We start from the raw sequence: 9,645 nt of genomic DNA, 5'->3' as shown, positions 1-9,645 counted from the left end.
TCTTAGCTCACTGCAACTTCTGCCTCCCAGACACAAGCAATTCCCCCACCTCAGCCGCCCAGGTTGCTGGGTCTACAGGCATGCGCCACCGTGCCTGGCTAATTTTTTTATTTTTCATAGAGATGGTGTTTCACTATGTTACCCAGGCTAGTCTGGAACTCCTGCGCTCAAGAGATTCACCCACCTCAGCCTCCCAAAGTGCTGGGGTTACAAGAGTGAGCCACTACACCTGGCCCTTTATCACGATCTAATTTCATTTACTTTGTTTACATATTTTGTTTATTATTCCTCTCACTCACTAGAATGCAAGGTCCAGGAAGGCAGAAGTTTTTTCTGCCTTGTTCATTACTAAATTCCAGCTCCTAGTGCCTGAAGCATTACAGTATCTCAATAAATATTTGTTGAATGAATAACATTCAATACAGAGATAGTTTTATCTAATCATCGCATTTAACTCAAGCAAAAAGAAAGTAGGCAGAGTAAGAGTTGCTCTGGAAATGGATACAGGAGTGGTCACCGGGGGACCGGGCCAATCACTAATGAAGCAACATAAGGTATCAGACTAGAACTTGTGACCAGACTAGAACTTGTGACCATCCAACTTAACATTGCCACCAAATGCATCAGTCATTGGATGTACATGGTTGGGAAGAAACAGATTTCACCAAAATCATCAGGCATGTTAGGCTCCTAAGAACTTATTTTGTACTAAATTATCTGCTAAGGTTTTAACCAAGCCCTCAACTTCCTTCCACGCAGTAGGCTTAGCAAATTTACTAACCAGTAGTAATGGTTTTATTAGGAACTACATCATTGTCCTCTTCTTTGAAGTGTGTGTAAACATGAAGTTTTTGGCCTCAATATAGTGAAAAGAAAAATGAGAGTTTTGTTTAAAAATTGTTTTTTCATAAACTGATGATAAGATTGCTCCCATAACTTGGAGATTCAAATCTCTTTACCCAATCCTTCTACCTCTAGTTTTTATGATTTTTTACAATTCTCCTTTTTGCCAACTATTTTTGCCCTCTCTTTTGTTGTTATTATTACTATTATTTTTTAATTTGAAGGTACATAGCAGGTATCCTACATGGTTCACCTGAGAGCTACAGAAAATTAGTCAAGGAGTAAAGAAGTACCTGCAATTTTATTACTCAGTAGAGACCAGTTTAGACAACTTTTCAGAATTGTGGCAAGTCTTCCAGTTTTGTTTGGTTGGTTGCTTGGTTGTTTCTCTGTTTTTTCTGCTTCACTGATTTCATCACACCTAAGGCCGAGGGGAACTTCCCTTCCCATATTATATCACCTACAGGCATGAAGATACCTATAGGCATTTGTGAGTATTTTCTGTTCATTTGGGGATTTGGTATATTACTATTAGGGTGTGGAAGATTTGTTTCATACAGGGAGTTATGTAGCAACTTCAGGGGATCTGAGACCTAGAAAACAGCAGTCCTATTCAAGGAAGACCATGTTACCAGGGAGCCCAGTTATCAATCAATGTACCACAAAAATTAAACTGTCTCTTATAACAGCAGTCGAAGCACTGTGGGCAATGAATTCTTAGGGGGTGGCAAAACAGATGAAATCCAGTCATCACATTTTACAACAGATCTGCTGCTTGATAAAGTACAACTGGAGAGCAGACTGTTAGCAATAAGGCCATTTCTAAGAATAAAATGAGTTTGTAAAAGATCTGTTTGAATTATTAACTCCAAAAAGTGGCTGGAGAAGAAAATGATTGCTGATATCACTGGCTTTTCTCTTCACATGTATGATTAGAACAAAGGGAGGCACAGGAGAGCAGGGAAAAGAAGTGAAAGCAAATTTCCCTCCGACATAAGGAGGCACATTTTCACGCAGTGCCTCATCGATACATGGAGAGGCCACCTACCAGGTAAAGAAAAACACTGCGGCCATTGTCAACGCAAGCAGATGCCGGAGCAGGGAAAAACAATGCTCATTTTTACCAAATATTGTTTCTTTTTGTGCTTGCAGAAGCATTTCTTTAATACCAAGTGGACATATCTAGCCTTTGTTCTGCACCCTGTAGATTTCCACACTCCACCCCCAGACACCCCAGTCCAGATTTAATTTTAAATGCGAGCCATGTTGGAGGTCACAAGGAAACAGCCAAGGTGATCATTAGTATCTTTTTCTTGTTCTGAAGTTACAAACAGAAGATGAATCAATATGGAAAGACAATGTTAGTGTTTTCCAATTCAATATTTTTCACCACATTAATGATGAGATTTGAAATCTCTCATCTGAAGCAAAGCGGAGAAATATGTTAAACAGGTCACAATAGTCAATGCTCTCCTTTGATTTTGTAAGCATGTTTTCTCTATGTTGTAAGAAGACAAACAAATGCATTTTGACTTCCAAATATAAGACGCTTAGTTATGGAGCCTAGTCCAGTGAAGGAAAATAAAGCCATACTATCACTGCTACTGAAGATTCTGGGGTACTGTTTAGCCTTTTCCTTTGTAGAGTGTTGCTCTCAGGACCCTTCCAAGTCTTGATTTTCAAATTCTTTCAGTAGAAAACCCTGAAGTCTTCTTAAAAGAATGTACAACACAATCTTTCAGAATATGTGGGGCACATCGACCATAAATACTGTTAATAAGCAATGTCAATGTTTGCTGTTTATTTCATTGCTAAAAATGCATTCCTTTCCTATATAAAGAAATTGAATGTTAAGATAAGTTGAATAATATTTAGGACCACTAAGGATTATGTTGCTCTTCTTTTTAAAAGAAAAAAAAAGTAGAGTAGAATTTACATCTCAAGTATTGCAGATCTGATCAGAGCACTTCAAGGAAGACATAATAAAAGACCCTAGATAAGAAAAAAAGAAAAGGTGTTACAGACATGCTTCCTTTGAAAATCTGGAGAATGAGAGGCATATGATCAAAGGCTACAAAATCATAATGGATAAATAGGTTCATTCACCAAATTCTGGAATAACAGAACTAGAATACTTGAAAGAAATAGCTTTAGATTGAATTATTGCTTATTGCTTATTGTTGTTTTTAAGAAAAATTTCCAAATAGGGTAGACATTGATTTAGAAAGCCAGAGTTTTCTATAAAATTGGCATATGATCCAAAGATGATTTGGTTTCATTTTATTTGTATATATTCATAGTATGTTAGGCATTCTTCTAAAGGCTTTTTAAAAATTAGCTCATTAATCCTCACAGAACTTCAGTAAGGTAGGTACTCTTATTATCTTCATTATTCAGATGGAAACTGAGGCTTAGAGAGGGTAAGTAACCTGCTTGATATCACACAGCTGGTAGGTGGAAGAGTCTAGCCCTAGGGTTTGTGTTCTTCACTACTCCATCATCTCTTCAATAAATGTTTAGTCAGCACCTATTAGGTGCAAGTGGCTGTGCCAAGGTAAATTAGATGCTTCCTTTCTTCAAAATGTTTACAGATTAAGAAAAGGATCAGACATGGACACAAATGCCTACAGCCTATGAACACATGAGACAGAGGAAATTACCTGACAAAGATGCCTGGAATGTGTGAAGCAACTCCATAATCCTTACAAGTAGTCTTAATGAATTGAGAAGTAAAGAAACAAAAGAGAAGGACTTAGGAGGAGGGACCAGCAATCATGATGATGATAATGGTGAAGCGAGCCTATAGTAATTACCATTTAAATCTTGGGAAAACACAGTTCTTCACAGGAGAAAAATGGATTCTTACAAAATACTAGGATTGTGCCAATTTCAATGTGCTGTGGACTCAGGAAGTCTAGGTTTGTTAGAGCAAAACTTGACTCTCTTGCCTTTTCCTCCTTTAGACAGCAAAGAAATTGACCAAACATTTCAACATTTTAAAAATACAATTTATTTACCTTAAATATATACAGTAAAAGATACAATTCAGGTACTACACACACATAATAAAGCTAAATTAAAAAAAAAAGGATTGACAATGTCAAGTGTTGCCGAGAATATAGAGAAAAATAGGACTCCTATAAATTGTGGATTGGAGTATAAGATGATAAACCTCTCTGGAAAAAGTTTGAGAAGTTTCTTTTAAGAAAAACACCTGGATGCACATCTACCTTCTGACCCAGCAATTCTACTCGTAGGTATTTTCCCAAAAGCAATGAAAACAGATGCCTACAAAAAGACTCGTACAAGGTTGTTCATAGTACTAAAAGGTGGAATAACCTAGGTATTCACCAACAGGAAAATGGATACCTAAACAATCTCTTATACAGTGGGAGATAACTTGGTAACAAAAAGAAAATGACTAAGAAACCAAACAACATGGATGAACAGCAGAGACATTATGCTGAATGAAAACAGCCAGGCACAAAAGACTGCATGCTGTATGATTCCATTTATATGCAGTTCTAGCCTTGGAAAAACAATTACATTGTGCAATCAAATCAGGACAATGGTTGGCTCTGGGATGGGCAGTTCAGGGACTTAGAAGAAACATGAAGAAATTTTCCTGTATTACGGTGATGTTCTATATTTTGACAAGAGTTTAGGTGACGCAGACACACGCATTTGTCAAAACTCACTGACTGGTAACTAAAGATTTCAACATTCCATTGCACATAAATTTTACCCCCAAAGCAAAAAAAAAAAAAAAAGTGAAAAACATTGAACTCTTTCAGTTAAAGATATGCATGAAAGAGTATTTAGGAGCAAAGCATACTCGTGTCTACTACTTACTTTGAAATGTATCAAACAATAAGATGGATTGATGGAAGGGTAAATAGATATGTGAGAAAGCAAAGATACTAAAATGTTAATTATAGAAGCTAGCTGATAGGTCTATTAGTACTATAAACTGTACCATTTTTTAGCTTTTCTGTATGTTTGAAATTTTTCATAATAAAATGTTGAAAATGTACAACTCAGATATAGATATACATATACATTTAAAGGGGTTTGAACACTGAATTGCCAACAAGTTAAAGGTACTTTGCAGTGAGGAAAGCTTAGGTTCTTATTTTTTAAACTAGCCTTCTTTATTGAAGCACAAGAGAAAATAACCAGAGAGGTGACAGCACTGCTCATCATAGGTGAATGAGCCCATTTTTATGGTACTAGATATTTGTCCTATATGTGTTATAAAAATAATTTGACTATAGACTTCAAATGAGTTTTGAATTAAAAAAAAACGGGAACAGATAAACAAAAGATAGTGGAATATAAGTGTGGTCTCCGGGGGCACTGGAAATTTATTGAAAGATATTTTTTGCTTGTTGTATAGAAAATTTGGAAAAGCACATAAGTGCACAGAGAAGGAGGAAGAAACCACCCATAATCCCACTACCAAAAGAAAAAGAATCACTGTAATAATAGTGACTTAATAGTCTGAAAAAATTATTTCCAATCATTCCTCTTTTCATATTTTTAACAGAGTTAAAATGGTAAATACATTACTAAAGTATAGTATAAATATGTTTCATGAGAATAATCTTAAGGAAGGCCGGGTGCAGTGGCTCATGCCTGTAATCTCAGCACTTTGGGAGGCCGAGGCAGGTGGATCACAAGGTCAGGAGATCAAGGCCAACCTGGCTAACATGGTGAAACCCCGTCTCCACTAAAAATAGAAAAAATTAGCCAGGCATGGTGGCACATGACTGTAGTCCAGCCACTCGGGAGGCTGAGGCAGGAGAATCACTTGAACCTGGGAGGCAGAGGCTGCAGAGAGCCGAGATCGTGCCACTGCACTCCAGCCTGGGCGACAGAGTGAGACTCTGTCTTAAAAATCATCATCATCATCATCATCATCATCATCATCAGGACTACATAATGTTATTTTTAATGAGTATGTCACATTTTACCATGGAAACATGGGCATATAGTTTTGTTGTTTGTTTTTCATTTTATTTTGCTATAAAAGGTAATATTGAAAAGAAACATCCTTGGGCAAAAAATTCTTTACATTCCTATTATTTTTAGGACAAAAAACTTCTGGAAATGTAATTTTAACAGAGTGTTTAGTTGGCCTGTAAGTTAAGAAGAGTCTTCTTGTACCCTTAACAAAAGTACTCTTATTGCTACAGACAGCTCCATGACATTACATATAGGTTTAAACCCCATTCCATGGTTTGTCGGTATTCCTCCAGCTCATGAAAACAACTCTGTCTACACTTGTGGTTCATGCAGACAGACTTACGAACTGGGCAGGGGGAGGAATGGGAGGTAGGAGATGATGAACTAGATTTGAAAGTGTCCCTGTCTTTCCCAGCAAGGAGAGAATTAAATATTTTCTTAAGTGAGGCAGAAGCCTACACTGAGGAAAAGAAGGGAAGAGTTGCTCTTTTTCACAGTGTGAGGCTGTGCTTGAATCTCTCCCAGATTGAGGTCTGGTGGTCCCTGGGTGGCCTCTGTATTATAAAAAGGAGGCCCTCTTTGAAGGTAGTGGGCACAAGAGGATAAGGTGTTTTTTATACATAACTGAAATGGCATGAGCTGTAGAGAGACACTCAGAAATGGGGATTCATAGCAAAAGAATTTAATTAAACTCAATGTATCCTGCAAGCAAGAAGACCTGGTGTAAGGTGAGAAAATATTTGTATCTTTCTCATTCTCTGTCTCAGCAGATGACTCAGATCTAGCAGTTTGCTGGAGGTGGCAGTCACCAGCTGAAAAGAGCTGACTGATAAACATTCAGGAATTTTGCAGTCTGGTTTGGTAACTTGAAATTGGTCATGACGCAGTATTTACAGCATGGAAACCAGCAAATACTACAAGTCACACCTTTCTAGACCCTTCCCATCCCCAGAGATCTGGTGTATCTGTTCACCACACCTCAGATCCAAAGCTCCTTTTCTGATTTCTCTCCTAAATTCAAGACCCATTGCTGACACTACATTCAGGACATCCCTATTTGTCTCAAATTCATTAGAGGACTCATTATTCTCTCCCAGGTATGATCTTACTAGTGTGCTCTGTATTTCTGTTAACAATTTATCATCTTCCCAAACAGCAGCAACCAAAACCTGACAGCCATATTTGACACTTTACTAAGTAATAAACAAGAAGAAAGAAAAAAAGGAGGAGAATTAGTCAATAAAGTAATTTCTTATGTCAGCCCTTGTGATAAGCCTTTTACATACATTCCTATAACATCTCTTAAAGAAGGTATTATTTTAACTCTGCAAAGGGAAAACAAGTTCAGGGAGGTTATGTTACTTACCAGACTTTGACAGTTAATAAGTTTCAGAACTATGATTTGAGACTTCTGAGTATAACCCAATATGTAAACCCATATGCCATATTTCGAATCAATTAATTGCAAAATCTACCCTCTAGAACTTTTTCATTGTTTTAAGGAGGTATTATTTGCATACAATGAAATGCACACATCTTAAATGTACATTCCCCCAGTGTGGATGAAGATAAACTGTTGTATAACTCACGCTCCTATCTATGTATATAACATTTCCATTGCTCAAGCACATTTCCTCCTTGCTTGTTCCAGTCAATCCCCGCTTGTTACAGTCAGCATAATGCTGCCCTAACAAAATATTACAAATTGAATGACTTATAAACAACATTTATTTCTCACAGCTTTGGAGGGTGGAAAGTCCACGATCAAGACACTAGCAGATTCAATGTCTGGTGAGAGCCTGTTTTCTGATTTGTAGATAGTGCCTTCTTGCTGTTTTCTCACCTGGTGGAAGGGGCAAGAGAGATTTCTGGAGCCTTTTAATTGGGATTAAGTGCAGTAAATCCCAATTATGAGGGCACTGTCCTGCTGACCTAATCACCTCCCAAAGTCCCCACCTCCTAATGTCATCACACTGGTAAGTAGATTCAACATATGAATTTGAGGGAGACACAAACATTCAGACCACAGAACCACTGCTTTCTTTCATCACAGGTGAGTTTTACCTATTCTGGCCCTTCATATAAATGAAATCATACAGCATATACTCCTTTATGGAAAACTTCTTTAGCTCAGCATTTTGAGAATAATTTATATTATTTATGTATATCAGTAATTTGTATATTTTTATTGCCAAGTAATATTCTATTATATGAATAAACCAAAGTTTGTTTATCTACTGTTTTATTGATGGACATTGGAGTGACTGGCTATTATGAATAAGGATGCTTTAAACATTCTTGTACAAATCTTTTTGTTGACATATGTCTCCACTTCTTTTTAGTAAAACCTAAAAGCATAAGTGGTGAGTCGTAGGTCAGGTGTATGTTTATACGAGAAATTGCCAGACTAATTCCTAGGCTGTTTTGTCATTTTATACTCTCATTATCAGTGTATGGTGATTCCACTTGTTTCACATCCTCAATAACACTTAGTATTGTCAGTCTTTTAGTTTTAGCCATTCTAGTGACTCTGTAGTAATAACTCATTGGTTTTAATTCACATTTCTCTAATGATTTATTATGTAGACCTAGACATCAAAGAAAACACAGGCATATATCTTAGTGACTTAAGAATAACAAAAAATTCCTTTTACAAGACACAGAAAGCACTCACTATTAAAGGAAAAGCATAAAGATATAGCAGACTTCATAGAAATTAAAATCATAAGAAAATAGGTTTAAAAGCCACAGGTATGTACATATAATATATACATGCAAAGGACTTGTACCTAGACTATGTAACAATTTCTATAATGCAATTTTTTTAATCCAGTGGAAACTTATTGGCAAGAGACTTGAACAGGCACTTCAAAAAGGAATATATATATATATGCACACACAAAATGGCCAAAAAGCACATGAGAAAATGCCTCATAGCATTTCATCATCACCTTTTATAGGAGCCATCATTTTTTATTTTTGTACCACAGTTTGTGAAAGTATAACTCCCAACCCAAACTGTATAAACCTCAAAGTACGATGAATATTTAAGGCACCTTTGTCCTACCTCCAAGGTATATATACATGTGGAGGAGTGATAGACTCACAAATATTTTTAAATCATTGAGCAAATGAATTAACATTGTATATCTTAAGACATTTTAGCAGACATTAATATTGCAAACAAATGAAGCAGTAATAAGGCAGTGCCTAGAGAAGAAAAAGAAAACAGATAACAAGAGAAATAAGCCTAAGAAGTCGGGGGGCGGGGGGAAGTATTTCTCACAGACAAATGAGGTGAATTTAAAACGCTAGTGTAAAATAAAAGAGGAAATAGGGTTAGTAGAATAAAACAACAAAGAGAATGTGAAGCAAGCTTTCCCAAAATAAGACACCTACTCTTTTGCATGGGCAACCCATCTCTGTGTGGGTAATTTTGCATTAACAAAAGCCCAGGGGAAGCTATCAGACCAAAACAGGAAGCCGTGCATGTGTGCTCAGGTGGAAGTTGCCAAGACATGCCCCTTGTGTACTCTGATGTGCATTGTGTTTGCCAGAAAACTCAGATTCCTTGTCAGAAGTTAGACCCAGAAAATGCAGATAGCATCATTATTGCATCCATAGTAGTATTTTCAGATTCTGGTGACATCATCTAGGAATTCTCAGCCATCATAATTTTAACTCCTATGGGGCATCCTCTTTCTGAGATAAAATTTGTCCACTGAGCCATTTGTGAATGACTTATATGAAACCCAATCATCCCCATGATTCAAAGACTACTGTTCAGTATTTATAGTAACTCTATAAGGAATTTTCTAGAACTATAGGCTTACTCGA

The sequence above is a fragment of the Hylobates moloch genome, unplaced genomic scaffold (genome assembly GCF_009828535.3).
Source record: "Hylobates moloch isolate HMO894 unplaced genomic scaffold, HMol_V3 SCAFFOLD_22, whole genome shotgun sequence".
In the NCBI taxonomy this organism is placed as follows: domain Eukaryota; kingdom Metazoa; phylum Chordata; class Mammalia; order Primates; family Hylobatidae; genus Hylobates; species Hylobates moloch.
Note: the sequence above shows the minus strand (reverse complement) of the source record.